The sequence below is a fragment of the Erythrolamprus reginae genome, chromosome 1 (assembly GCF_031021105.1).
Source record: "Erythrolamprus reginae isolate rEryReg1 chromosome 1, rEryReg1.hap1, whole genome shotgun sequence".
NCBI classification, from domain to species: Eukaryota; Metazoa; Chordata; class Lepidosauria; order Squamata; family Dipsadidae; genus Erythrolamprus; species Erythrolamprus reginae.
Genome location: NC_091950.1, coordinates 341956475 through 341982078, shown reverse-complemented (window position 1 = coordinate 341982078; position 25604 = coordinate 341956475). Strand labels below are relative to the sequence as shown.

General features: G+C 38.8%; 1 protein-coding gene across 4 annotated transcripts in view; it reads left to right on the top strand.

Annotated features, from left to right (window-relative positions):
- SMYD3 (SET and MYND domain containing 3) overlaps positions 1-25604 on the top strand; it is a 411511-nt gene that overhangs the window by 203132 nt on the left and 182775 nt on the right. Inside the window, exons 1-2 of one of the 4 annotated variants that reach the window (XM_070734080.1) lie at positions 471-3085; positions 6382-6496. The exons of the other annotated variants lie outside the window; for them this stretch is intronic. The gene's annotated coding sequence lies outside the window, so the exon portion shown is untranslated. Of the gene's footprint in view, positions 1-470; positions 3086-6381; positions 6497-25604 lie in introns of those variants that run through there. 4 annotated transcript variants of the gene reach the window in all.

Sequence of the window (25604 nt, the reverse complement as noted above, 5' to 3'; positions counted from 1 at the left end):
CACTGGAACTGTTAATATCTGGATGTTAGACTACCAAAAAGTACTAGAACTATAAATTAGATTAGGAAATTGAAAAAGCATTCTGGAAGAAGGCATCAGGAAATCATTTTTATTTAGCTGCTAAGAAAACAACATGGGTGAAGTCTTAATTCATAAAGCCATCAGTCATTGAGCTGCTTTAGAGAAGTTGTCTTTAAAAAGAAAATAAAAGAACTAATTTAACCCAGAGATTTACCTTAATCAAAAAGTTACTGAGCAGGCAAATTTGTCCCTGGGCTAATTGAAGTGTCACCATGCAAGGAGCAGTGAACAGCATAACATCCCCTATGTACCCTTTGATGTCGCTTAACAAGCAGATACCATCTTTCCAATGTAGAAGTCTTTATTGGAAAGATTAAAAAGAAATTCTGAAGTCTTCTGAGGACCAGAAGGAAGTTCCTAATGTACATCTTGTTAATTGTAACACAAATGAAAGAATTCAGGCTAAAAATGTTCCAACTTCAGAAAAACATTTCCAGTGTTCCAAGTTCAGAAGCACAGCCCTTTTCCGGCGTTGTGTTTTATAATACATATGTTTTATATTTTTAAAAAAAATTGAGATCCAGGATAACGGAAATCAAACACTTTATAAATTATTCAGTGAAGACAATGAGATATTCTAATACTTGGCTGGGTCAATTCTTAAATGTCCACAATGTTCTTATTATATTATTATAGCAGTTTTGTTTACCGGTATTTATTAAAATGTGTTTCATTAAAGAAAAGCTACACCTGGGAATACTTATTTAATATATTCATTCATCATATTCAAGAATTGCCCAGCATACAAAGGGATTCAGAATGGTATGCAACAAAATATTAAAAGCATAAAAACAGAATGTAAAACTTAAAAGAGAGAAGCGATGTTAAAAATTGATTAAAATTCAGGGAGGCCTTTATGGCACTAACCAATCCATGGCTCTGTGTTCCTTTGTGTGGCCCAAGCAAGGCTGCAGATATCTTTTAATGCTTTTACACCTTTATAATAGGATAAGAGAGCGAGAGTCCACCTCACCTCCAGGGGGAAAGTGTTCAACAAGGCAGGACAACTGCAGAGAAGGCTGTCTTCCTGGATCCTGCTAGTCAGAATTATTCATTCATTCATTCATTCATTCCATCCTTCCACGTCTCACAATACTAGATGACACAGTATCAACAGTGACACAGTATCAACAGTAGAGACCTTCAAATTTCTAGGTTCTATCATATCTCAAGACCTAAAATGGTCACCTAACATCAAAAAAGCATCAAAAAAGCACAACAAAGAATGTTCTTTCTGCCCCAACTCAGGAAACTCAAACTGCCCAAGGAGCTGCTGATACAGTTCTACAGAGGTATCATTGAGTCTGTCATCTGCACCTCCATAACTGTCTGGTTTGGTTCTGCAAGCCAACAAGACCAACACAGACTTCAGAGGATAATCAGAACTGCAGAAAAAACAATTGCTGCCAATCTGCCTTCCATTGAGGGCCTGTATACTGCATGAGTCAAAAAGAGGGCAGTGAAAATATTTACTGACCCGTCGCATCCTGGACACAAACTGTTTCAACTCCTACCCTCAAAACGTTGCTACAGAACACTGCAAACCAAGACAACTAGACACAAGGACAGTTTTCCCCCGAACGCCATCACTCTAATGAAAAAATAATTCCCTCAACACTGTCAAACTTTTTACTAAATCTGCACTTCTATTTCTACTAGTTTTCGTCATCATTCCTATCATCCTTTTCCTCCCACTTAGGACTGTATGATTGTAACTTGTTTCTTGTATTCTAAGATTTTTTTATTAATATTGGTTGTTTCTTCATTGCTTATTTGACCCCTATGAAAACCATTAAGTGTTGTACCACATGATTCTTGACAAATGTATTTTTTTTCTTTTATGTCCACTGAGAGCATATGCACCAAGACAAATTCCTTGTGTGTTCAATCATACTTGGCGAATAACGAATTCTATTCTATTCCATTCCATTCCATTCCATTCCATTCCAATCCATCCATCCATCCATCCATCCATCCATCCATCCATCCATCCATCCAGACTTCTATGCTGCCCAATCTCGAAGGACTCAGGGTGGCTTACAACAACATAACATACAAAAACAATAAAAAGAAATCAAATGTACAATCTAAACTATAAAATCCTAATTAAAACCCATAGTCACACATACCATTCATACAATTTGGCTATGATAGTTGTTAATTCATGGCCCCCAAGCCTGCCAGCAAAGCCAGGTCTTCGTGACCTTATGGAAGGCCAATAGGGTGGGAGCATTACGGACATTGGTGGTGGGGAGTTGATTCCATAGAGCTGGGGCAGCAACAGAGAAGGCCCTCCCCCGCGGCCCTGCCAACCTGCATTGCTTAGTCGATGGGACCTGGGGGAGGCCAACTCTGTGTGCTCTTATTGGTCTCTACAAGATATGCGGCAAGAGACGGTCCTGTACTACACTAAATTAACAGTATTTCTGATTAAAATTGAGGGCTTAATTTCCTCTTCTGAGTTTTGCTTTCTTACAAATTCAATCAAATCCCATTTCAGAGTAAGCAGTCAATAGGAACCAATGATAGAAGGGCATTAGGAGCATAGGATCAGATTATAAATATCTACACACCTGAAGTGGATTGCAGACATTTTAAAAACAGTTGATTAGCCTTGTTATATATGATTCAAATTGAAAAGGAACATAACCATATATAGATTGTAAAATATGTTTTCTATTTGGGGAAATAATACAACATGAATGAGAACCAGTAATAAATGTGCTGAACTAGGAATAGGGAGACCCAGATTCTAATTCTTTCTTAAGCATTCTGACTCCTCTGGGTGTTTTGGGTCCAGTCCAGCTCTCTGAGCCTTAAATAAGAAGTAAAAAGAATATCACTGGACTTTTGTACTAGATTATGACTCATAAATTTCAATGAGGACCACCAGCATATTCTGCAGGGAGCTTTTTTGAACTCTAATTATGAACTGACATATATCTAACATTTGATTCTTTCTTTGCAGGTGAGTACAAGATTCTTCTTTAGGCTCTCGGTTTTGGTAAGTATATCATACTAGTAAATGATGTATTTTAAGAAATATCAATTTCAGATCTTTTTAATTGATCATATGTCATGATCATCTGCAATACAGATTTTGAAAGCATCTCTCTAATAGAAATTAATAATCTGCAATTTGGTAATTTGTAATTACCAGATAAAACAAATTTGCTTTTTTGTCCTTCCTATATAATAAATTTTCAATTTTCTTATATTGGTAAATGTGGGGATTTCCATTTTTTTTCTAAATAAAAGACATTCATATTTACAGTCCTTTTAGTTTTCCCTAGTAAATATTTAACCATAGTAGGTGAAAATTTATAGAAAAACTGGAAGCACTCATTTTGCTGCTAGCATTGTCAAATTAACTGAAAATTCATATATATGTTTTTTTAGAACTCCTACTAAGTGTTAAGAAATATTAATAGAAATTATGCATTAATATGCATTAATACTGGCAAATTAATATAAATATTAATTTGTGTAAATACTCATCTGATTCAGGTAATTCTTTTCTCAAAATAATAAGCAAAAGTATGCATGAGAATTCTGATTGCTGAAGTTGCCCTTTTATGAAGGTTTTAAAACTCTATAAAACATCTGGTACAGAAACCATGAAATTAACCATTGTTTCCTGTTATGTATGAACGGGAAGTGTAAGGTTATTTATTTCAGAACAAAACAAGTTAAAAAATATGATTTTAAGGTGGTTTATAGTATCACCTCTCCCAAAGCTGATAATGATAATTTTTATTTCTGGTAAAGTATGGTTACAATGCTAACAGATTATATGGTTTAATGGTTGCTCATATAAAGTGAGCAATTTATGAATGTTCTTACTTAAACAGTGAAGTTCTGATAGTCCAAACTTGCCCATCAATTAATTGAGACACATTTTTAAAAACTTAATTAACAAAATGTACTTCAACTCTGATTCAAATCATGAGTTAGAAGCAGTTTTTCTATTTTTTTTCCTGATTAATTTATGTCACTGCATAAAGCATATTAGTTGAAGCTGAGAGACCTATATGCCCAATTTTCAATAGTATAACAATGATTAAGAGAGTTTATTTATTTATTTGATTTTTATGCCAACTCAGGGCGGCTTACAACATGTTAGCAATAGCACTTTTTAACAGAGCTAGGCTATTGCCCCCACAATCCGGGTCCTCATGAGTTGCACTCATACTCATACCTATTGTCTATACCTATTGTCTATATCTAGCTTTTTTGGTTTGATAACCACGATTTCTAGGTGCTGCTTTTCCCGATGGAAGTTGTATCACGGATTGTACAATGATTTCAGCCTCTTTAGAATTCAGAACTGACTTTGAGCTCTTTAAAGCAAATCTAAGATAGATCAGATGGCGATATTTTCAGAAGCTTTTTAATTGACAAAAATCTCCTGACTTGCCTATATACAGTGGTCCCCCGATCATTGCGAGGGTTCCGTTCCAGGACCCCTCGCAATGACCGGTTTTTCGCGAAGTAGCGCTGCGGAAGTAAAAACACCATCTGTGCATGCGCAGATGGAGTTTTTACTTCCGCCGCAGCAGCGAGGAGACGAAGATTGGGGTTTCCCCACCGCCCACGCAAACTCCTCGCTGCCGCTCGCCCGCCCTTCGCCCGCCCACGCCGTTCGCTCGCGCCGCTTCCCAGCTGAGTCCTGAAGCCAATTCGCTTCAGGACTCAGCTGGGAAGCGGCGAGAATGAACGGCGTGGGCGGGCGAAGGGCGGGCGAGCGGCGGGCGCGTGGGCAGGCAGGCGGCAGACAAGCCGTTCGCTCGCGCCATTCGCTCGCGCCGCTCGCTCGCGCCGCTTCCCAGCTGAGTCCTGAAGCCAATTCGCTTCAGGACTCAGCTGGGAAGCGGCGAGAATGAACGGCGTGGGCGGGGCGAAGGGCGGGCGAGCGGCGGGCGCGTGGGCAGGCAGGCGGTGGACAAGCCGTTCGCTCGCGCCGCTCGCTCGCGCCGCTTCCCAGCTGAGTCCTGAAGCCAATTCGCTTCAGGACTCAGCTGGGAAGCGGCGCGAGCGAACGGCGTGGGCGGGCGAAGGGTGGGCGAGCGGCAGCGAGGAGTTTGCGTGGGCGGTGGGGAAACTCCTCACTGATGCCCACCGCTCACCCTCCCGCCAGCAAGAGGGGGAAGACCTAGGGAAGCCGCCCAGCAGCTGATCTGCCCGGCGTCATCTACGCATGCGTGCCCATAGAAAAAAGGGCGCGCATGCGCAGATGGTGTTTTTACTTCCGGGTTGCAAAATCGCCATATAGCCATTTCGCAATGATCGGGATCGCAATACCCGGGGGATCACTGTATAGTAAAAGACGCAAATATAACAGAGAGCAAAGTTGTTAAAGCAAGGGAAATATTTTCATTTAGAACTCAGTCTCAAGTTTGATAAAACAAATAGTCTCTCAGAGCCACTTTGCATGTACACATACTGCTTAATTATTTATCTTTGTTCTATGAATAGGGCATTGTGTAAACCGGTGCCTCATAGATACCCTTGTGAAATAACCATCAGACTGTTTTTGTTCTGATGTGTCAGACTAGTCTTACCATTCTCATCTTAAAATGCTATTCCACTGAAGTTTTAATGGGACATAAGACTTAATCCTCTCAGGAGTGTTTGTGTAGTCTTTAGATTTTATCTTGCTTCCACTTCTTACATAGCCTGAGCAAAGCTATGAATCACTTCTAATTCCATGTAATTTTATTTAGCTTTTAGCTTTTTCTTCTCTCATTAAGGTTTTTTTGGTTCCTTTTCTGCCCTACTTGGATAACAATAGATTAATTCTTGTAGACCCTTTTTTTAAAAAACAGGGAATTCATTGAGAATGCCCTAAGGAGTGATATGTATCATAACAATAGCAATAATGAATTGATGGGAGGAAAACTCCATTAAGTATTGCTCCTGTGCAAGTGCCATTAATTTTAATGAGATCTGTTGGTAGTAACATCTGGTGGTGTGCCCTCGAATATTGACAGAATACTAACACTTTTCATAATACAAACAGACCATATTTCTTACATTGCACTATATGATTTCTTCTTTACTTAATTATCTTTTCCTTCTTTCTACACATATATACAAACACACAGTATTTAATCAAAGAAGCCATTCCACCCTTCTTCTGTTTTACATTTCTAGAAGAAATTTAACTTTTCAAGGTTAACTTTTTTGTTTGTCTATTTGGTGAGATGGTTACAAAATGGAGATAAAACTATTCTTTGTTAGTAAGTGACAGAAAGTCTGAGGATACCTTTTACATATTACTTTTATTTCCTTTCATTTTAGATCCTTCATTTAATCCATCCTGTATTTGTAATGGAAAATATTGTGGGCTTAAATTGATGAAATTCAACACTTGTTGATTAGGGTGATTTATTACAATAGAAGTCAGTGTCATCATGTAAGTATCCAATTCAATCTATAACAGTCAAAACATTAACTATGTTTCTGCATGTGATGAGAGTAAAATTTTGTTTCTCAACAATTACTTAATAATTCCAATTCCTATCCTTTCTAATATCTCTAGAGGTTAGTAATTAGTTAATTATTTTTCAAAATAGTGTTTTTCTTACTTTTCAATCATTTATTAAATAGAACTTAAGAAACAGTTGAAGCACTCCTAACTAATACCAAATGCTTATTGCGAGCATCTATGTGAGCAGAATCAGTAAGATATCTTTCAGTCTATACAATAAAAGGCAAGGCAGAAAAAGTATTTTTAAAATTATTTTTATTAAGCTTTTTTATATAAAATCCAAAGGGGGGGGGACAAAAAGAAAGAATAATACAATAAAAGACAAATTAAAAGGAAAGAAATAAATGAATAGTTGATATAGAAGCAATTTGTTTTGGAAATTCCACAGACCATAGAGTTATTTGTTTGATTATGATACATAGTTTATCATTTGGTTTCATTATGTTTTGCTGTGAATTCTACTTAAATTATGCCATAATTTAATGTAGGGTAAGATCAAAATGCTATTGTACATGATCGCCTCTCACCTTTGAGTAAGGTTTGACTTTCAGACCATTCACCTTGCTGCTGGTCATTCTCTTCTCTTTCCTTTCACCTTTTCCAGCATTAGAGCTTTTCCCAGACAACTGGGTCTTTGCATCTATCCGAAGCAGGATCATTTGAGCTAGGCCATTTTTGCCTCAATTTTGGCTTACTGATCTGTGAATAGCTTTTGCACAGTACAGTGAAATGTTCTGAAATGTCTATTTTCTAGGCACATTTCACTGCTTGACATGATAAAGACAATTGACGCCATTTCCAAATCTGAAATTTGGCTATGCCCTGGCTGTTCATATATTTAAGAAATGAATGTGGCTGCTGAAAATAAAAAGACTGCTGCAAAATACACCATTCATTCATTCATTCATTTATTTGACTTCTATGCCGCCCAATCCCAAAGGACTCAGGGTGAGTTACAACAGTAATAAAAAATACAATAAAATAGATACAAAGATAAAAGAAGTCAAACATTTCTAAACTAAGACATTATAAAATGAAACCCCATAAAGATAAAAAACAGTCACTATCATACTCATGCATACCATTCATAAAATTGGCCATTTAGAGTGTACAATTTATGGCCCCCAAGCCTGCTGGCATAGCCAGGTCTTCATGGCCTTATGAAAGGCCAGCAGGATGGGGGCGGTGCAGATGTCGGGTGGAAGCTGGTTCCAAAGAGCCGGTGTGGCCACAGAGAAGGCCCTCCCCTGTGGTCCCGCCAACCTGCATTGCTTAGTCAACGGGACCCGGAGGAGGCCAACTCTGTGAGCTCTTATTGGTCTCAGGGAGGTATGCGGCAAGAGACTGTCCCATAAGTAGCCTGGGCCTGAGCCATATAGGGCTTTATAGGTAATAACCAACACCTATGAATTGTGCCTGGAGACTAATAGGAAGCTAGTGCAGCTCATGGAGCAAAGGTGTTATATGAGTGTACTGAGGTACACCCATGATAGCTCTTGCGGCTGCATTCTGGACTATTTGCAGTCTCCGAACACTATTCAAAGGTAGCCCCATATAGAGTGCATTGCAATAATGAAGATGGGAGGTGATGAGGCCCTGAGTGACTGTATGAAGGGCCTCCTGGTCCAAGTAGGGCCGCAACTGGTGAACCAGGCGAACCTGGGCAAAGGTCCCCCTGGCCACAGCTGAAAGGAGATGGTCAAAACTCAGCTGTGGGTCCAAGAGGACACCCAAGTTTCAGACCCTATCTGAGGGGGACAATGTTTCCTCCCCCAGAACAATGGACAGGCAGATCAAAATATCCTTAGGAGGAAAAGCCCACAGCCACTCGGTCTTCTCTGGGTTGATCCTGAGCCTAATAAACATAGAATGAAAAAATATGGCATAATTAATGCTACAAAATATATAGATAATAAGCATAGAAAGCAAAACATGAAATACAAAACATGAAATAGATAAAATCTACATAAAATACTGTCTTAAAACCCCAATGCTTAAAATTAATCAATCACATCCACACATACATTCTATCATTGGCTGGGGCTAGATATTGGAAGCTCAGTGGCCCAATGCTTGTTGGCTAAACCTTACGAAAGGTAGGGAGGGTGGGGCAATGCGAATCTCTGGAGGGAGTTCGTTCCATAGGGCTAGGGCCACCACAGAGAAGACTCTTCCTCCAGGCTCTGCCAGATGGCATTGTCTGCTGACGGGACCTGAAGAAGGCCAACTCTGTGGGATCTGACTGGTTGTTGGGATACGTGAGGCAGAAGACGGCCCCATAGGTAGTCTGTCCATAGGTGTCATGTAGGGCTTTATAGGTTATAAAAAACAATTGTGTTTGGAGACTAATTGGCAGCCACTGCAGCCAGTACTGGCACAATATGAGTAAGACCTTTACAGATCCTTTTGTTGCTCGTCATATTTCTGTAACTAGTGTTTAATGTTATCCTGTCATTTGTTTGTCATATGTATAAGTATGGTTATAAACAATAGATTATTTTTTAATATTAGTGGATCAGATCACCTGTTTTATAGAAATGTTATACTATTAGAATTCTGCAGCAATTTAAAATAAAAACAGCATATTAAATTAAACATTTAAATAAAACTTTAAATTTCAGAAATGTATATTTTAAAAACATTTTTGAAGAAAAGGAACAACAGATGCTTTCAAACCGAAAACCTTAGACAGCCCACAGAAAGAGTTCATTGCTAAGATACTCCCAGATAAGCTTGTGGCATCTGTAGACCAGAACCTAATAATCCACCTGAAGAACTGTTTGCAGTTTCTGTACAGTTTTTTGCACAAAAGAAATTTGATTTATTTGAGTGTTTCCAAAGACCAGCCTGACTGCCAAGTTCTCAGTCAAGTAAAATGTGCAGATTTATTTATTTATTTATTTATTTATTTATTTATTTATTTATTTATTATTTATTTATTAATCAGATTTGTATGCCGCCCCTCTCCGCAGACTCGGGGCGGCTCACAGCAATAATAATACAATATAAACAAATCTAATATTTAAGTTAATTTAAAACCTCAATTTAAAAACCAATCATACATACTAGCATACCATTCATAAATTTTATAAGCCTAGGGGGAGAGAAAAGTATCAATTCCCCCATGCCTGACGACAGAGGTGGGTTTTAAGGAGCTTGCAAAAGGCTAGGAGGGTGGGGGCAACTCTGATATCTGGGGGGAATTGGTTCCAAAGGGTCGGGGCCGCCACAGAGAAGGCTCTTCCCCTGGGTCCCGCCAAATGACATCGTTTAGTTGATGGGACCCGGAGAAGGCCAACTCTGTGGGACCTAACTGATCGCTGGGATTCGTGCGGCAGAAGGCGATCCCGGAGATATTCTGGTCCGATGCCATGAAGGGCTTTATAGGTCATAACCAACACTTTGAATTGTGACCGGAAACTGATCGGCAACCAATGCAGACTGCGGAGTGTTGGAGTAACATGGGCATATTTGGGAAAGCCCATGATTGCTCCCGCAGCTGCATTCTGCACGATCTGAAGTTTCCGAATACTTTTCAAAGGTAGCCCCATGTAGAGAGCGTTACAGTAGTCGAGCCTCAAGGTGATGAGGGCATGAGTGACTGTGAGCAGTGACTCCCGGTCCAAATAGGGCCGCAACTGGTGCACCAGGCGAACCTGGGCAAATGCCCCCCTCGCCACAGCTGAAAGATGTTTCTCTAATGTGAACTTTAGCTACCTTCACACCACATTTGCGCATAGGGCAGCCTTCACTTCCTGCCGCTTTGGGATGGAACTCATGCCCTCTGTGCTCAGCTAAAGAGCTGCAGGGAGAGGGAATAGGATGGGACACAGCAAGGCAATTGCCGGGTGCTTAGAGCAGGAGAGAAGCCACATCCAAATACCCTCCTTAAGTGAGCAGACGCCTGCTTCCACGTGTGTCTTTGCTGCACTTTGGCATTCTCCTGGGGAGGGTCTCCTCACGCACACCACAACCATCTAGGTCAGGGGTCCCCAAACATTTTACACGGGCAGCCAGTTCACTGTCCCTCGGACTGTTGGAGGGCCGGACTATAAAAAAAACTATGAACAAATCCCTTTGCACACTGCACATACCTTATTTTAAAGTATAAAAACAAAATGGGAACGTACTATTTAGAGGGGGGGAAGAAGTCTGAAATTCATATATGTTTATGTTTTGTTTTTAATTTTCTTTTGTTAACATCTGATTGGCTATACAAGGTTTTTTTGGCTTATAGAAAAATGTATAAAGAAAGAAGGAAGCACTTTGGCATAACGGTTAAGTTAGAAATATAATTGGTGTTGTACTTTTTGAAGGAACATTAAGGAGGGAATTTAATTAAAAGAAAATGAATGTAACTGGATGACAAAATTAGAAAAAAAACTTTTACAACTTTTTTGATGATTGATATTAGTTACTAACAAAATACCGTATTTTATCAATGGAAAATTATATGGTACATTGTGTTGTTTGAATGTATGTTAAGAGGAAAAAAAATGACACCCCAGTCCTTTCTTCCTCTGTCCCTCCATTCATTTCATTCTTCCTTCCTTCCAGGGTTTGAAAAAACTGTGCGGAGTTTGTTTTTTTCCTGCTCAGCCGCACGACCGCACAAGCTAGAGGGAACAGTAGCCAGGAGCACCTGTCACTCACCCATCGGCCGGATGAATGTCCTCCGTAGGCCGCATGCGACCTGTGGGCCGTAGTTTGGGGACTGCTGATCTAGGGAGTCGGGAGAGGGGGAGGAGGGTTGCCCCCAAAAAAGCCTCTGCTGAGGGTGGCGAATGTTGCTTAGTACACACACACACACACACAGAGAGAGAGAGAGAGAGAGAGAGAGATGGGACAGAGATGGGAGAAAGAGATTGGAGAAAAAGAGATGAAGGTGAGAGAAAGAGATGAGTAGGGAGGAAGGGACAAATAGAGAGAGAGATGGGGAGAGGGAAAGAAAGAAAGGAGAGCGAGGGAGAGATAGGAGAAAGAGAGATGGAGAGAGGGAAAGAGAGAGGGGGAAAAGACAGAGATACTCTTTTCTCATAGAAAAGAAACTAGAGCCACAAAACCTGGGTAGACATAGCTGGAGAAGTGTCACGTGACATGGTGGGAGTGACATTGAGTTGGCCCTGCCCACCCAGGTTTGTGGCTATGGGTGTTTTGTTTTCTCTAAGTTTTTAAAGTTGCCGTTCCTTGGCATAAACTTTCAACTTTCAAGAGCCGGGATGGCGCAGCAGGTAGAGTGCTGTACTGCAGACCACTGAAGCTGACTTGTAGATTTGAAGGTCAGCAGTTCAAATCTCAACACCGGCTCAAGGTTGACTCAGCCTTCCATCCTTCCGAGGTGGGTAAAATGAGGACCCGGATTGTGGGGGCAATAGCCTGGCTCTGTTAAGAAGTGCTATTGCTAAGATGTTGTAAGCCGCCCTGAGTCTAAGGAGAAGGGCGGCATAAAAATTGAATAAATAAATAAATAAACTCGTCCCTCAGATGAATTGTTCAGGACTCCCTGTAAACAACGTTCCTGGTTTGGCTACCTGGCTGGAGGATGAGCAGGCTGTCAGGTGAATTGACTCTAGAGCATACCACATAGAACTGGCCATGAGAGAAACAGGCAGCTTCCCTTACTTGTGTTTTCCTAATCACATCTTTAAATCTTTTCCTGTTTTTTGCCCCATTTCCCTTTTAACCGGTGTTACAGTAGAGGGAACAGATTAGTCTGAACTGAGGAGGAAAATACAGGGGGAGAAAACTGTCTCTACCTATCAGCATCCATTGGTATTCATCTAGCTAGCATCCTGTTTGTGTGTTAGAGAATTGAGCGGTGTTTGGAAACTCAAACAGCATTTGCTGTATGATAAAGAAGAAGACAGGAAGGAGTCTGTGCATGGCTTAAGTCAACTGTTCTGTAGTAAAGCTGCTAGCTGCTGTGAAAGCAAAAGCAAAACTGAAACTCCCCTGCTTGTGTTTTGCATTTATTTATTTTATTTATTGATTTATTTTGTCCAATACACAATAAGGGTTTTAGTGGGTATATATATATACACACACATAGTAAAATACATGTTGAAGGTTATAGAGGAGATACTCATAGTAAAATATATCTAAGAAAGAATAGAAAAGAAGATATAATAATAGAACATATCAATGAAAGAATAGAAGAAGAGATATAGGAATAGAAGAAAGGTATAGGAGATATAGGAGAGCAATAGGACAGGGGACGGAAGACACACTAGTGCACTTGTACTCGCCCCTTACTGACCTCTTAGGAATCTGGGTAGGTCAACCATAGATAATCTAAGGGTAAAGTGTTGGGGGTTTGGGGATGACACTATGGAGTCCGGTAATGAGTTCCATGCTTCGACAACTCGGTTACTGAAGTCATATTTTTTACAGTCAAGTTTGGAGCAGTTAATATTAAGTTTAAATCTGTCGTGTGCTCTTGTGTTGTTGTGGTTGAAGCTGAAGTAGTCGCTTAGCATCAGAGCTTGTTAATAATAATATATAACAAATACTCACTCTCCGATGGTCATTTTGAAAAATCCTTTCTTAGTGAGTACCTAGAAACCAAGAGGAACATACTTGGCAAATTTCAAGTTTGTAGGCTTTACAGTTCAGGAGATTTCATTATTAATGTGTGAGTGGTTTTCGCGTTTATATTTATATTTGTGTGTGTATGTGTGATATAGGAACCATAGGCATGAGAATAGTGTGAATATTTGGTTTATGAACTGCAAAATGAAATCATGCAGCCCTATAACAGCTATATTAGATCATTACTCATCCATTTTTGCTCTTAGACATAAAACTACATGAAATATGATTCTCATTCTTCATTTATATTAACCTTCATTCACTATGTGTTAGTGCAGTATAATCTCATTTGATATCAGCACCCTAATGGACTCAAACAGGTTTTTTGGCTCAGTAAAATTTAAGTATTTTGACAGTCTGAAGGTCTTTTGTAATCAGGCATGAAAAAGTTTAGCTTATTGTTGTCAAAGTTGAATTTCTCTTGGTCACATAATATGCATACATAGGGTTGGGGTTTTTTTTCTTTTTCATTTTGTCCTGTTCATAATATATTCCTAATGATGCGTTTAGACAGACACACACAGTCCAATTTTATTTAAAAGTGAGTGATTTCGTCCTGCATTTTTTGCTTGATTGTTTTGAAATGATAGTGATGCCTTTGTCCTTTGTGCCGTGCTGATTTTTTTTTTCTAGATGGGCAAATAAAGTTCAGTTCTTCATCATCCTGTCTGATACATCTAGGATATGTTTTGTCAGAGCAGCAAAAACCTCAAGCTCAATGATTTCACACCCTGGATCACAGCATGCTAAATCATGCCTTGCCTCAGTAAATCAGGCAGATTATAAAAGTATTAAATTAATAATAAGAAAACCAGCTCACCATTGCTTTCTTCACTCTTAATACATTTTACACACTTCATATATTTGGTAACCCTTTCCTTGCCGCATGTACCCGTAACTAAAATGATACTGCAAAAATCACAGTGCTAGGATTTTCTCTCCAACTTCATTTTTCTTTTACTTACTTGGCTAGAAATGCATATAAATGCATATAAAATATAGGATCTTCCAAAATCTCAGACCTTTATTCATTTCTGACTGCACAAGTGACATAGAAAGACAAGGAAGCCAACCTCCTGCCCCAAAAACTGCTTCATTCAGGCATTGCCTCTTCCTCCTGCAAAATATTTCTCATCTCATTTCCCATTCTGTTTATCTGAGATGGAAGGGAAGATAGATAATTCCATTGGCTCAGCAAAGGGACGATCGTATTAGGGCTCCTTCTCTTAAGTGTCACAAGGCAGCTAACAATGTCTGACTATATTACTCTTATTAAAACAAGTGTGTTAAATTTAAGGCCTGTGGTCCAGATCTAGCCCACGATGTTAAATCTGGCTCACGGGGCCAGCCTGGAAATCTGAAGGGACCAGCCTATTGTGCCTCTGGTGTCTAAAACAGTCCACATTCCCACACACCCACATCTCATTTTCATCCTATATGGCACCCTGCAGCACTCTGCTGGCCAAAACTGGCCCAAAAACTGGCTCAAAATGGGCAAAAGAACTAGCCAAAAACTGGCTGAAGACAGCTGGAAAATGGCCCGAAAATGGGCCACGTGGCCGGTTTTTGGCCAACAGAGTGCTGCAGGAACCATCCGTTCTGCCTCTCACTGCACCCAGCTGCTGGCCCATGGAGGAGAACTGTAATTCTTTTTTAGCCTTCAAAGAAATCCAGTTTGATACCCATGTATATGCCAAATATGTATTGTAGTTATATTAAATTGGAATATAGTAAGAACCAATTCTTGACCTTTATACTTCAACCAAATACTTTTTTATCTTAAGTAAGCTACTCTGGGACTTTGTTGTGTTGAAGTAAATCAAGCTTGGCTCATCATTTAGCATGGTTTATTAGCTATTTCATCAACATATTTATTTGTTAACTTACTCACCTACCTATCTACCTACCTACATGTATGGTATGATTGTGTTGCATGGTTTTAATAATGGGTTTTTAAATGTCTTTTAATATATTGGATTTGTCACATTGTGGTTTTTATTGTGAGCCGCTCCAAGTCTCCGGAGAGGGGTGGCATACAAATCTAAATAATAATAATAATAATAATAATAATAATAATAATAATAATAATAATAATAATAATAATACTTAGTGTACGGTGATGTTACATCAGCCAAGAGATTACAGTGCTAATGCAAAGTAACTATTTGGCTGCAAACAATTTCCAGTTTGTTCAGTACATGCTCATGCACTTATCCAGAGTGCACCATAGGAGGTGAACTAGCTCCACACTCAAAAGGTTTGACAGTGTTCTGCAGGGGCTTCTGGGGCATTTCACACCCCCAATATCATCTTGCACTTAGCCATCGCATTCAGGCAGGTCCTGCACTGTTGAAGCTATGATGCTTGTCACTTTTCCTCCCCGACCAAAGTGTGGTACCTATTTATTTGCATACAATGTGCTTTCAAACTTCTAGGTTGGCAGAAGCTAAGGAAAGTGACATGACCTCATTCTGTCATGTAGAGCTAGGGTTGAACTGCTGGAGTACAGACTTTCTCCGGTGTCATTCAGCCGCTAATTACCATGCCTGTAATAATCAAGAAATGATAAAGAACTATAAAATGACAAACCTACTCTGTAATGTTTAGAAAGCTATTATGGAGCACTCCCATTATTTTGCTTCTGTCCAAGCACTTTTTTCTGTGGAAACTTGTAAGCATTAGGCTATAAAAATAGCTCTTCTGGATCAGTCCAAGCTACCTATCAGTCCAGCAGTTTGTTTTTAAGAGAAGCTAGCATTTAGTCTTTAAGATTAATAGCCCATTATAGACCTATTCTATACTGACTATTACTGATTCTTGTATTTACATATGCCAAATGTTAATTATATGCTGTGTGAAGAAGTGCTCTTTTGTGTATTCTAAATGTCTTTCCAATAATCTTCATCTGATGGCATGCTGGTCAAACACCAAAATAACGGTATTTGCTATTAATAGCCCTTGATAGAGTCAGCTTCATGATTTGATCCAAACCCCCTTTAAAGCCATCAAGTTAATAGCCATTTCCTCAACACTTGCCCTAATGAAGTCCACAGATTTTATGTTCTATGAAGTACTTAGTGTGTTCTAAATCTCTTTCCACTTAATTTCAATGGATGACTCCGCTTTTATTATTTGAGAGGAGAAAAAACTTTCTCTCCAAATGCATGAGTTTTTATGTCTTGAACACGTCCCATTCATTTTTCCCAAGCTAAAAATCCCAAATGCTATATCATTTTCTCACAGTGAAAAAAAAAATCAGTCTTTTGATAATTTTGGAAACCTTCATCTGCACTTGTTCCAGCTTTGTTAATCCTTTTTCAAGTGTGACATACACTGACTGTAGTACAGACGCATCATAAATTGGGATAATTGCATTACTAATGCTGGCATTACAAAAAAAATTTATTATACAGACTTGGCTTTTCCCAAAACATTTCCAGTGCTTAACAAAACTAAATCCCCTTTTCTGGTATGAATCCATACACTAAGATCTGCGAGTTTGGTCTTTTAACCTGAATCAGACAAGTATCATTTTTTGAGAAATTTACTTTGGAAGTCCTGGAATTCAATCTAATACTTAAATTTAGCTTCAAGGATTGCTTGACTACATTTCCCAGTGTGATTTATGCTAACCTTCTTCCCAGCTCAATCTGCTTCCTCTTCAGGACTATCTAGCAGTTTATTCAGCAAATCTCTATGAATTTTACGCATGTATCACCCAACCCCTCTATGTTTCTAATAACTAATAACCTGCATCCATAAACTGTCTGGCTCTTGGATTAATATCTTCCATATTAGATTATATGGGTTTATCACTCAAGGCTTGTTCTCCCACATCATCAAAATGACCCCCTCCTTTCCCAAAGCTTTCCTTTTCTTTCACAACAATGAAATTGTCATTCTTGGATTAGGAAGAATCTATTGTGTCCTATCATTCTTTGACTGTCTAGGCAGGTCCAGTTCAGCTATCTTCTTTTCATAGGAATGGACTTGTTGTGTGAGAATAAAGAACTATTGTATTGTGTACAATAATTGATACAAGAAGACCTTGGACTTGTTATTGACAAGTGATGACAATATATTGACAGTTTTCCTTTCCTGCTATTTACTTGATCTCCGTTCTGGTCTATGACTTTAATAGTCTGTTGTTGCTGCCAGTCTAGAATATTTATATTTAAAATACAGTAGTACCTCTAGATACGAGTTTAATTCGTTCCAGAAGGGAGCTTGTATGTCGAACAACTCGTATCTGGAACAAATGGTTTAGACTTTGTTTTTCCCCTCCGAGATAACCAGAAGCAAGGATTCTTGCGCCACCTAGTGGACGCTCGGCTCGTATCCCGAATTTGAGCTCAGGTCTGGAACAGAAATTTCTCTCCCCTCGTGGCTCGTAACTTGGAATACTCGCATGTGGAGCAGCTCGTATCTAGAGGTACTACTGTAGTTTGGAGCCCTGGCTTTCTTACCCAATATATAAACTCACATTGAATCTTAGTTTCTCAAAATGAGTGGTCACGGACATGGTACTGTTCCCCTGGTCTCTATTTGTCATGTGTTGAATCTAAAGAAGTACAATTGACTTTCAATAATTCTACTTGTACAGTTTTTAATGGATATAGAAAAATTGTTTGACCATCCTACTTTTTAAACCAACTCTTTGTTTGTTTTTCTGATTGGTTATGAAGGCAAATATCCAGTTTTCCAGAACTCTTTATTAAGTGAGTGACTACAAAATCAGGGAATACAGCAAATTCAAGAAATCAAAATAATCCAGTGTTTTAAGTCATCAGACTTAAATATTGCATCTTTAAATCAGTGACTTTATACACTGAATCCATTCATCAGTAATGTGTGTTGCGGTTTCCAGAAGACGAACAGCAGACTTATGATGTCTTTGTGAAACAGTCGGTGACAGTGATGACAAAGATTGGTTTAGATTGGCTTAGACCAGGAGCCTTTTCGTATAAGAAGATAGGAGATTCCTACATGCACTCCAAACAGATGTTCCTCCAACAGTTTACATGCCAAGACTGCAGGACAATAGTTTCCAGCAAGTTTGAGTATGTCTTTCCAGGTTTCAAACTAGGCAAAAACAACAATTTACTCAAGACTGAATAGATAATAGCAGACAAGGACAGGAATGTAAATCATAATAAACGCTCTGGGAAAGAAAATTTCCCTAAGTACAGTGGTACTTCTACTTACAAACTTAATTAGTTCTGTGACCAGGTTCTTAAGTAGAAAAGTTTATAAGAAGAAGCAATTTTTCCCATAGGAATCAATGTAAAAGCAAGTAATGTGCACGATTGGGGAAACCACAGGGAGGGTGGAGGCCCTGTTTCATCCCAGGAGATTCCTAGAGAGGCCTCATGGAGGCTTCTCCCTGCCTTTTCCGGCACCATTTCCTCCCAGGAGATTCCTAGAGAGGCCCCACAGAGGCATCTCCCTGCCTTTTCTAGCCCTATTTCCTCCCAGGAGATTCCTAGAGAGGACCCACAGAGGCTTCTCCCCACCTTTTCTGGCCCTGTTTTCTCCCAGGAGATTCCTAGAGAGTCCCCACAGAGGCTTCTCCTTGCCTTTTCCGGTTACAATTTCGGACCCTCGTGTTTGTAAGTGGAAAATAGTTCTTGAGAAGAGGCAAAAAAATATTGAACACCTGGTTCTTATCTAGAAAAGTTTGTAAGTAGAGGCATTTGTAGGTAGAGGTACCACTGTACTTTCAGTTTCAACTGAAATCAAAATCCAGTCGGAACAGCTTGCCTTCAGAAGTTGTGGGTGCTTCATCACTAGGTTTTTAAGGAGAAACTGACTGCACAGCCACTTGTCTTAAATTGTATAGGGTCCCCTGCTTGAGCTCTATTCTGATTTGGACCTGCAGAAGAGAAATCAAATAAAAGTCCAAAGTTTAGATAGCCAGGTCAAGTTTATGAGCCAGTCCAGATCTCAGGGTTTAATAGAATAGAATAGAATAGAATAGAATTTTATTGGCCAAGTGTGATTGGACACACAAGGAATTTGCCTTGGTGCATATGCTCTCAGTGTACATAAAATAAAAATACATTTGTCAAGAATCATGTGGTACAACACTTAATGATTGTCATAGGGGTCAAATAAGCAATGAAGAAGCAATATTAATAAAAATCTTAGGATATAAGCAACAAGTTACAGTCATACAGTCAACATGGGAGGAAATGGGTAATGAATCATAACCAGAATCACTGGAAAAATATACTAGAAGGAGAAAAGTAGATTATTGTTTCCAACAGAAAAGCATGGGTCAAGGCTGCCTCTTAAATCAGGCTGCAGCCAGCTGACTTTAATTAAGAGAGTTACTCCTTGGTCAGCAAGAAGCCTCACTGATTGTCTTTGCTCTTCTCTCCACTCCTTACTGAGTTCAAAGGCTTGGAGGCTATACATAATAATCTGAGTGCCCCAGCTGTACTGATAGTATCTGAGTTTGATCAGCCTTAGGTGATTTCTGGCTTGGTGTCTTCTGAAGCTGATTATATTCCACTGGTTTAGCTGGAATAATTTCTTCAGAGTCGGAGAATGAGTCCTGGGCCATGACAGAGGGCTGGAAGACAGCAAGGCTAGCAATCTTGCTCTCAATCGAAGTTGGTGCTTTTTGAAGGACTATTAAGTTTGCTAGCCTCAGTTGATAACCACTTTTGGAAATTGCACATTAACTACTTCTTAGCTATTTGAGATTTTTGAAATGAGAAGTTTGAAAATGCCACGTGAGTTTGCCTTCAATCCTGAACTAATGAAAAAGGTAATCCTAAATTTAAGAATTTAAAGAATAAATAACAAAAAAAGAAAAAAAAGCTATGTAAAATTTTGATGTTAGAAACGTATACATTGAAAGCTGTAGATAAAAGGTCCTGATTAATTTTGAAAATTGAAACTTTTACAGTGAATCCTGCTTTCATTTTTGCAAGACATAACCAATGTAAATATTTTTATTATTATTTTAATATCTGGACACTACAAAGAACTCAAAAGCTTAGCAGAGGAGGGGAAAATACAAAATGTTGAAAGCCTGTCAGAGTTTCTCTCTGCCCAGAATCAAAATGGAATTATTTAGGATTTCTTCCAATAATTTCCTAGGACTCAGTTACTTTGCATTTATAATGGCTCAAACATCCATTCATCAGTATGTCTTCATTCCCTTACAATACTCTTAATTGAATAATTAGAAACTAAGAACATTAAGCCACACAACTGGTAACTATAAAATGTTTGTTGTGCATATGCAACACCCGTGTTTTTAATTGAATTTTAATGATTTTTTTTCTCACTAATATGAATTGCAACCAGCCTGCCTTCCATAGAAGACCTGTATATAGTGTGGGTCAGAAGCAGTGGTGGGTTGCTACCGGTACAGTATGGTTCTACAAACCATTAGCTGTGGCGGCAGGAGGCTCCGCCCACCCGCCCCAGACGCTTCTGCGCATGCGAACTAGTAGTGATGGGATTTAGAACCCATTACTTGTCAGAAGGAGGACTGAGAAGATATCCGCAGATCGTTCACATTCCGGACATGGACTGGTTCAGGTTTTCCCCTCGAGACATTGCAGGCCAAAACAACTCGACACAGGATAGTTTTGCCCTTATTCCATCACTTCACTGAACAATTAATCCCCATAGTGTTAATGGATATTTACTATGGGTATTTACCTATGTACTATGCCTGTATATTATTACAGTGGTATCTCTACTTAAGAATGCCTCTCTCTACTTAAGAACTTTTATAGATAAGAACCGTGTGCTCAAGATTTTTTTGCCTCTACTTAAGAATCATTTTCTACTTAAGAACCTGAGCCCGGAAAAATTTCCCAGGAAATTTGAGAGTGGCATGAAGGCCCGGCCAGTTTCCTGCCATTCCCCCTTTAATCTCGGCCATCTCGGGCTTTTCTTGGCTTCCAGAGGAGCCTTTCAGTGGCGCTTAAGGAGGCTTTGGTAGCCCAGAGTGAACAGACCGTTTTCCTTTCTCTGGGCGTTTGGAAAGAGAATAAAAGACTTCGCTGTGGTGACTCCCTCCTTATTATTTATTAGACTTCTATGCCACGTCTCTCTGAGGACCCTAATAATTTATTAATTAGACTCCCATACGCCCAGCACGAGGCTCCCATATGCCTCCCATACGCCCAGCACGAGGCTGCCTCCCATATCTTTATTCTCTTTATTCCTCTATTGGGATTGTGATCATTATATTACTTTGCATGTGCACCGAGAGTTTCTCCACCAGAGACAAATTCCTTTTGTTCCTAATCACCCTTGGCCAAATAAAGCATTCAGTTCAATTAACTGACCTATTACTCTAAGTTAAGAACCTTATGGTATGACTGTTTTCCTTGACAAACATCTTCCTACCAACAAGTTTTTGTTAATCTATTCCAAGCATCCATTTAATTTTCAAGGCCAAGAAATTATGCCTTGTGTGTGGCTATATACTGTAGTTCTAGTGGCTCTGTCACCAGAGGAAGGGTATAATAGAGAGGCTTTCTATAAAAGCCAACCATCCATTTCTTTCTGCTTAATGTTTCATTTTTCAAAGATTGTTAGTTATGCAAAACATATGATTAAGGTTGGTGCCATGAAAAATGCCAATTAAATGGGATATGCAGATTACAAATCAGAATTAACTAATTAAGGTATGATACATTCTTTCCATTAGTAGAGCCATGTAATTGAGAAGAAAGACAGGGATAAAATATATGCAAATTGTAGAACCAGACTTTGGGATAGAAGTGCAATGTAGCATTTCTTAATTTTAATAATTAAGGACAATAAATTAATACGTTCCATATGTAATTTAAACAGAAGTGTCTGTTATTAGGTATTCCAGGGTGTAATTAATCACTTGCAGCTGCATGTTTTGGAGTCATGATGTATGGTAGCATTTCATTAAAAACTCACTTAGTAAACATGGGTCAGATTGTTGTGATTTCTAAAAAAGTCAGAAGCTAAACACATACCTGCTTGATTTCATTGGCTTGTTGCATCAATATGCAAAGTGAGGTAAAATCAGAACCCATCTTCCTAATTACTTCAAGTGGTGCCATTTCTGAAAACCCTGGGCTTGACAGCAGAACACGTGGATGAGAGGAGTTACAATAATAAATACAATAATACAATGAATGAATGAATGAATGAATGAATGAATGAATGAATGAATGAATGAATGAATTAAAAAAAAAATACTCAGTTCTTGCTTTGGGAGAATGGTCTTTTGAAACTGGATGCAAAGCAGTATTATTGCAGAGGATTTTTAAATCACTGCCGAATATGCTAAGAGATTTGTGTATCACTTTTCAAACTATGTGTTTATTTTAGTGAGGAGATGTCACAAACCAGTAAAAAAAATTAAGGGATTTGTAATATACTGCTCAAAAAAAATAAAGGGAACACTCAAATAACACATCCTAGATCTGAATGAATGAAATATTCTAATTGAATACTTTGCTCTATACAAAGTTGAAAGTGCACAACAGCATGTGAAATTGATTGTCAATCAGTGTTGCTTCTTAAGTGGACATTTTGATTTCACAGAAGTTTGATTTACTTGGAGTTACTGTATATTGTGTTATTTCAGTGTTCCCTTTATTTTTTTGAGCCGTGCATATAGCTGAATTTTATTTATCTTTACAGTACTTGCAAAATACAATAAAATATGTGCTCAACAGCATGCATTCAAGATGCATAACATAATATGCAATTAGAAGAGATTGCGAAAGAGTAAGGCACTCAAATAAAAGCAGTTACACTATTTTGTGGCTGCTTGGTCTCTTGTAATTCCATCCTCTCTAATCTCTGTGGACAAGGAGAAGTGCGTCAGGCACGGGAAGATTGTCTACAGATATTAGGTGTTTGTTTTTCTTCCCTCCATTCTTGTTTAAGTCATCTGTCTGCTCTTTTTTTCTGCTCTGTATCAACTGTAGCAGCCATTTTTAAATTTCCCAGTTTGTAATTTTATCCATACAGAGTCTCAATGTTTTAATATTTATATATAATTTATTTCAACTGTAGCAGCCATTTTTAAATTTCCCAGTTTGTAATTTTATCCATACAGAGTCTCAATGTTTTAATATTTATATATAATTTATTTTCTTGTTTTTAATATAAAAAGTCAACAGTGCCTTTGTCTGGAAATTTAAGAAATAATCGAAGTGAAATTGAATCAACTTTGAGTAAATTATATGCATCGTTGCCAGCCATTCAGTCTTCTCCGACCGTCAGCCACTCTATGGCTTAGCACTCTTCCATGACCCTTTCAGATCGGCCAAGGTCATCCCAGTGTCATCTGTTATAGGGTCTAACCAGCACTATAAAAGGCGCTAGGACATCCCCTTCTTTTTCCACTGATTACTTCCATGCCTGCCAGCAGAGGTAGATCTTCAGAGCTTTATGAAAGACCAGGAGGGAGGGGCCAGTACGCATCTCCAGAGGGAGTTCATTCCAGAGGGTCGGGGCTGCCACAGAGGAGGCTCTTCCCCAGGCCCCACCAGATGACATTGTCTGGCTGACAGAAACCTGGAGAAGGCCAACTCTGTGGGACATAACCGGCTGCTGGGATGCATAAGGCAGAAAATGGTCTTGTAGGTAGTCTGGTCCTATGGGGCCATTATTTTTGCAGTGGTGTTTAATAGTTGCCCCCGGCTCCTCAGTTCAAATTCTGCCTTTTTCAGAGTCCAAGTTTCACAGCCATAAGTAGCAATTGGAGAAATCATTGCATTAATCTGCATTTGGTTGTGAGGTTGATGTCTTTCAACACTTCCAGATGTTTCTCATGCAGACATTTACAGTTCTTCCAAGTGTTACACACCTTCTGATCTCAGGACTGCCTTCACCACTTTGGCCCAGGAAGATGAATTCCTTTACTATTTTAAAGGTCTCCTTTTCAATCTGCACTCTGATCTGTGAGTTCTCTGCAGTTGTCATTACCTATGTTTTCTTGATGTTCGGGGCAGTCCAAATTGTTCACTTCTATCTGTGACCTCTTAGGATGAATCACTCCAGATCTTCCTTACTTTCCACAAGTAATGTTGTATCATCTGCATATTGGAGGTTGTTGATATTCTTCCTAACGATTTTAACCCCAGTGATAGATTCCTCCAAATATGCATGTCTTATAATTATTTCTGTATATATGTTGATATTAATATTAACCGCTCCAAACTTGACTGTAAAAAATATGACTTTAACAATCGAGTTGTTGAAGCGTGGAACTCATTACCGGACTCAATAGTGTCAACTCCCAACCCCCAACATTTCTCCCTTAGACTCTCCACGATTGACCTCTCCAGGTTCCTAAGAGGCCAGTAAGGGGGCGTATATAAGTGCACTGATGTGCCTATCGTCCCCTGTCCAATTGTCTTTCCTTATCTCATATATCATATATTTATTTATTTATTTATTTTATTTATTAATCAGATTTGTATGCCGCCCCTCTCCACAGACTCTCTCTCTCTCTGTCTATATATATCTTATATATTCCCTCCTTATCTCTTATATCATATATATTCTCTCCCTCCCATCTACTTCTCTTCTTTTTTACTTTCTATCTTTATATATATTACTTAATGTCTATTCTCTTCCACATGTATTGTATATTGGACAAAGAATAAATAAATAAATAAATAAATAATAAAATAATATATATATATAACTTTGTCATGTGCCATTTTAAATTCTGAGCCATTTTGTGTCTCCGCATTCCATTCTCACACTGGCCACCAGAACAGAGTACATTGGTTTATTTCAGGTTTATGAATTTTGGAATTTATGAACAGAACATATAGGTATTTTTCCCTGAATTAACCGAATTGAAGACCTTGCTTCTACCCCCACGACAGTAATATTAGAACACCTGTTTAATAAGCCTAGATTAGAGGGAAAGATCCCATTCAGTAAGCAACACCTTTATTTTATAGTCTAAAAATATTAATTTTATGGCAGAGACCATATTTCTCTTTGACTTCATAGAGCTTTTCTTATCCTAGCGAGTATCTGCAATGCCATATTAAATGAAAAAGTTATAATTACAGAAATGAAAAAAGGATTTCTGATTCTTCAGTTGCAATTTTTTTGTTCTGCACTATGTAGAATGGGGGTCGGGAAGAACGAAAAATATATTCGGGATATTCAAATTTGGTTTGATGGAAAAGGCATTTAAAGAAATAAAATGTGACAGATGTCTTATTATGATTGCTATCCCCAATCCCTATAATTCGGAGAGATAGTTAAGGCTCATCAGACCAACTGAGGCAAGAAGTGTTAACAAGTGTTTTGGGAGGCAATATATTGTGTTTCACAATATCAGAATGTCAATATTTAAAACAGCTATATTGGATTACAATGCATTGCATATTTGCAGTTTGATTGCTGTACACTGTGGAATTAATGAGTAAAAATCTGACTATATCATCTAGCTAAAATAAATCCC